Consider the following 6,004-nt stretch of genomic DNA (forward strand, 5'->3'; position numbering starts at 1 on the left):
GATGCACATATCAGGTGGTATATAAATGTGTGTATAATTTGTATCCCGTTGTACACTTGTAGTCTCCCATTCAAATGCAAACCAAGGTGGCCCCTGCCTACTTAGCAAAGGGGACAGTTCATGCTTGCTACCACAAGACCAGCTCTCCTCTCACAGGAGTGACAGCAAGGGAAATTATAAAGACTAGCTGGTTCTAGTCTTGGTTCTCCCTGTCTCCCCACCCTGCAACCAATCTGGCTCCCTGCCTCAACTTCATTTCGTCTCCATCCCTTCAGCCATTCTCCCCCCATTCCTTCAGCCAGTTTGTTCTCAGCCCCCGCCCCCATCCCTTCAGCTCTGGTTTCGCTGCCTGTGCCACTGCCTGCTCGGCTGTCCTCCTCACGAGGAAGCAGGTGGTTGGAGCCGCCTCACAGTGGCGCTTCCTCCTCCTCCTTGACCTCTCTCCCTCCTTGGCAGCCTGGCTTGCAGAGAGGTTCCCCTTGCTGTGCTCTGCTCTGTCCTGCCCTGCCAGGAAATCTTGCGGGAGCTGCCACACATGGGATCAGCCATGGGTACGCCTTAGAGAATTATATAGACAGATAGATAGATGTTGCCATTAATTAATTAACTAACTATTAATTTAAATAGGGTGTGTACAGATGTAATATCTTAATGTACCTCTGATCATGTATACATCTGATTTGGAAGCACACTTATCATGTTTTATAGACCTGTGCTTTAAATCAGGAGCAGTAGTGGCTGTGTATAGTGGTGGCTGGGCAGTCCCTGTGACAACCATGAATCTAGTCCCACCTTCTCAGAGCAGGGCTACGCAGAATGCTCACTGGCTGCTGGACCTTGTGTCAATCCCAAAGTCACTTCACATCTTCATACAGCATGTATTTTTAAAATGTGTATGGGTGAGGGGGAGACCCCTACAAACAACTTTGAAAGCATTGCAACAAACATTGAAACAAACATCCTTACATAGGAAGCTGACATATACTGAGTCAGACCACCGGTCTATCTAGCTCAGTATTGTCTTCACAGATTGGCAGCAGCTCCTCCAAGGTTGCAGGTAGGAATCCCTCTCAGCCCTGTCTTGGAGATGCTGCCAGGGAGGGAACTTGGAACCTTCTGCTCTTCTCAGAGCAGCAGCTCCATCCCGTGAGGGGAATCTCTTGCAGTACTCACACTTCTAGTCTCCCTTTCATATGCAACCAGGGTGGATCCTGCTTAGCTAAGGGGACAAGTCATGCTTGCTGCCGCAAGACCAGCTCTTCTCTCTGTCTTTGCCAAGCAATGAAAGACTAAGTGTCATGAATATGCCTGGGCAGAGGGAAGGCTCTTTGGATCTGCAGGCTGTACCTGTGTGTCATTGCAGTCGTAAAGACAAGGGGAAACAGAGCTTGTCCCACTGTAGGAAACCCTGCACTGTCACAGTTGAATGCATCATAACCTGTATTAGTTGCCTTCCTACAGAAAAATCAGTCTGTGTGATGCACAACCACCCCAAACCATGGAAAATACAATTTACCAGTCGTGTTCAAGACCAGCTGAGTACCTTTGGTAAAGGAGCATTTTGACTGTAACCGTGAACCTATAAATTGGAACCGATGTTAACTAACAATACCCAGTTTCCCAGGTCTTTCGTGAACTATGCTTAAGGCAACACAGCAAACTGTGACTTAGAGCATCACTATGCTACAACACTGGTTTTGGTTTTATAGCACTTCATTGGTCCACCTCCCACCCCAAGGATTCTGGAACCTGTAGTTTGGTGAGTGTGCTAAGACTGCTAAAGGTCCTAAAGTCCTCTCCCCAAAGTCTACAGTTTCTAGGATTCCCTCCAAAGATGGAGTGTGGCAATATTTAAACCTGGGCACTTTCCAGTTCAGCCACTCAACAGCAGCAAAATGCTTCCATTCAGGCAAATCGCATTCAAAATGTAAATTTATTTATTTAAAATATTTATAACCCCGCCCCCTGCCCCCAGTGCACTACTGCTCAGGGCAGCTAAATAGCAAAGTGCCCAGCAGGGGGAGCAGTCTCACGAAAACTAACAACCCCCCAAAACAGCAACCTTATTACACCAGACATCCAACATTTTTTTCAATAAATTGCAGCGATTAAATCCGAAACAAGGCATCGGAAATGTGAACGGCACCCTACTGTCAGCATAGGGACTGTGGTGTCACAACACAGGAAGGGTGGAAGCACACTTCCGAGATACGATGTGACCCTGTTGCAGGGTCTAATCTGGAAAGCTCCCTGCTTAATGTTGCTTTTTCCGATTACCCAACTGCCTCTTGCAACTTCCTGTTTATTTATCTGGTCCTCTTTATTTCTGGCCAAAACCTGTTGCAGTTTCTAGAGTAAGCAAGCATCTCAAAATGATTTCCAGGGCTTCTGTTGCTTTGTCCTTCTTGGATCTGCTTTTGGGTGCCATGGCCAGCTCTTCATCAGAAGGACCAACTGGGCACTTACTATGCAGGCATCCATTTCAGTCCCTCGGGCATCTTCAAGAGTTCATATCTGAGCCAGGGTTGGTGGGGGTGGGTCATGTCAAATGCTGTGGATTATCTGGCAGGTGAGCTGGGACCTTGCCCACATCCTTCTCAAAGAGTGCCACTTCCAAAGTTCAAGACCTGGTGGGAGCTGCTGTTCCTTGCTGCAGGTCTAGGATTCTCCTCCCATCCTTAAACTGAGATGCAGTTGAAAGTCTGCCAAGCTGATCATGGATGAAGAAGCCGACCTGGGAGAGTCCAGAGGTCCTTTGTGGGCTCAACGCCTCCCCCGCCAGGGTATTCTGTTGTTGAGCAGGTTAGGGGAAGTGGTTGGCATGCATGTATGGAGTGGCTGTAATGACATGGTAGGGAAAGATTACCTGCCTTGTGCAAGGCCATTGTATGACGAGGAGGGAACGTTTAGTGTCTGCATCAGGATCTCAGCCATAAAATGTAGTGTAATGCCTTTGCCAGTCCCTGTGTAGAAGGCAAGGCACAGGGCGGCCATCTTGCTTGAGTGTTAGTGGCTTGTATAAAGCATTCTCTCTCCTTCTCATCTCTGCTGAGCTCCTAATTTTGGTTAGTGATACCTTTAGCTGCATCGCCTGATCAGTGTTCTGTGTGAGGACCTTGCGCATTATACTGTCTCTCTGTGCACCTGCGTTGGCCATGCGTTGCTCATGCCTGTCTATTTGCCAGCAAGGGAAGGTTTTCTGGAATCAGCTACAAAAGGCAGCCCTTTGAGAGTGCTATTTGAATCTCACCAGCATGCCAGTGCCTCAGCCCAATGCCAAGAAAAGCCACATCCCCCATTACATTGGGATCCCCAGTAATGTGTGTTTCAAGGGGTGTAAGCCTAATACCCCTTTATCTTTCTCTGATTAAAATGACATCTATTCGCCTTCAGCTTGCATGTGCATGCCTCTCTGTCTTGGACCCTAGCAAAGACCCATGCCCCTGGCACAACAGTGGCCATGGTCCATAAGAATAACATCTCCCGTACCAGGATCCCTGTGAGAGAATTGACTTATATTGAGTGTGGGTACCTTAGGTTGGGGTCTCGGGATAGATTGGGGATTCTGTTGATGGACCACCCACCCTGCTGCCAAAGAGACTTCCTAACTGAGCTGATGGAGCTGGTCACTGAGTTGGTGTTGGAAGGAGTCACCTAGGCTTTTGGTGCTGGATGATTTCAATGTCCACTTTGGGACTGGCTTGTCTGGTGCTGCTCAGGAGCTCACATTGGGTATGACAACTATGGGCCTAACCCAATTAGTCCTAGGACCTAAACATGTCATTGGCCACATGCTGGATTTGGTCTTTTGCTCAGAACAGGGGGGTGTTCTGTGGGGTGGGGTCTCCTATAGTTTCCCCATTGTGATGGATGGACCACTTCCTGGTTAAAGTTGGTCTCACAAGTCATGTCTGACCCCTGCAAGGCTGGTGGACCTATTAGAATGGTCCACATGAGAAGGCTGTTGGATCCAGTACAACAACAACAATAACAAATAGTAGGATTCCAAAGGACCTGGAGATTTTGGCGTTGGTTCTGCCAGTGATTCTGTTGGTGCCCAGTGGATGCTTGGAACAGATAACTTACCAGGGCAGTAGACATGTTTGCTCCTAAGTGTCTTCTCCAACCTGCTTCAAAATTAGCTCCATGGTATACGGAAAAGCTACAAGAGCTGAAGTGGCAAGGTAGATTGGTGTGCAAATGGAGGAGGGCTCACCTTGAATTCGATAAGACACAGCGCAGAGCCCATCTGAAGGCCTCTGTTGTGGCAATATGTGCAGCAAGGAAGCGATTTTATTCTGTCTGTATTGTGTCTGCAAGTTCTTGTCCAGCAGAGCTGTTCTGGATTGTTAGGGGTTTAACTCAAGCCCATTCTGTTTCAAATCTGTTTCTGGAAACAATGTCTCACTGTGTCTCATTCAATGAGCTCTTTGTGGATAAAATCTCTCGCATTCGGGCTGATCTGGTCCCCAATATTTCTGAAGAGCCAGTTAGAGGGGTGTCCTGCTATCCCTCTTGTGAGATTAGATGGGATCAGTTTTGGTTTGTGTCTCCTGAGGATGTTACCATGACAGCCGGTTTGGGGGCTCCCAGGAGCACCCCATACTTAGTTTGGGCTACCAACTGGTAGTTCCCACATTTTGCTGTTCAGATTCTTCCTGTACCCCTAAAAACCCTCAAATAAATCTTATTCTATTTTGGAACTTTAACCTCTCTGTTTAGTTCTTCCTACGACCAAAGCTTTGCACAAATTAATTCTGAGGTGGGGCTATTCCATTCAAGCTTGCTAATTCCCCCACACAAGCCTAAAACATAGTCAGGGGTATCTGCCAATTCCCCTGGGAGCAGGACCATTAACAAGGATGTGGACAAGCTGCTTAGAGCGGTATGGTCTTCCACCTGTTCTTTGGATGATCTTTGCCCAACATGGCTGATTTCATCTTGCAGGGAGGTTCTTGGAGCTGGCATAGTATTGCTGGTTTAATGTGTTCTGCTGAAGAGATGATTTTATGCACCTTTTGATAATTCTTGTGATTTGGCTTCCTTTTTTTGTTTTGATTCCACATTTTATGCAAGCTGCCTGGAGCCTTGGGGAAAGGCAGGGTGCATGTTAACATAAACAGATAAATAGCTGTCTCAGAGGTAGCTGCAGGCACAGGAAAGGTTCCAGCATTGTCAGTGAGCACAAGGCTGGGCATGCAGGGAGAAAGGCTCAGAGGATGTGTTCTCTGGGGCAAGATGTTGTGCCTCTTCCACTCGGTGGGCTGCACCACACAAGCTGACTGCAGGCCCCCTGCTGCCTCCTCCAGATGGCCTTGCTTTCTAAGCAGCAACTCAAGGATGGCTTCTGCATCATGGACTCTGTGGACCTTGCAAGGACTGGATGTACTGAGCCAGTGTACTTCTCTCCAAACTGTGTGCGTGCTTGGGCTATGATGCCTTGCGCCATTGGGGGGCTTCAGGTGCTATTCATAGGACTGGGATCGAGGCCACTCCCAGTGCTGCCTCCCCCACAAGCCCAGGAATTGACCCAGACTTTAACCACATGCCCTTTACCTCTTGGTTTGGGGTCATGTGGGTGTTGAGGCTGCTCACACAGTGCAATCAAGGCTTCTTGGAGGCCGGGACTCATTTTCCCAGCCTCCATACATCCGCGTTGCCCCACACAACACAGACATTCATCTGGGGGAAAGGTAAGTTTTATCTTGCCTTCCCTTGCCCCCCACCTTCTCTGCTGGACTTCAATTGGTCATGTGAATGACCTTAGAGTGTTGGCAAACCCCGTTTAAATCTCTGCTTAACTTGTCCCACTGAGTTTCATGGCTCACTCTCAGTCCAACCTGCAGCCCCCTCCTCTCCCTTTTGTGCCCTCTCCCTTCCTGTGTCCTGGTTGATTTTAGATAATGGCACTGTTGGCTGAAAATAAGTTTTTTCCAAAGTATATAGCACCTAAACGGCTATTTGTTGGTGTTATACCAAGTATGATTATTATTCATTACAGGGT

Source organism: Hemicordylus capensis, chromosome 4 (genome assembly GCF_027244095.1).
Source record: "Hemicordylus capensis ecotype Gifberg chromosome 4, rHemCap1.1.pri, whole genome shotgun sequence".
In the NCBI taxonomy this organism is placed as follows: domain Eukaryota; kingdom Metazoa; phylum Chordata; class Lepidosauria; order Squamata; family Cordylidae; genus Hemicordylus; species Hemicordylus capensis.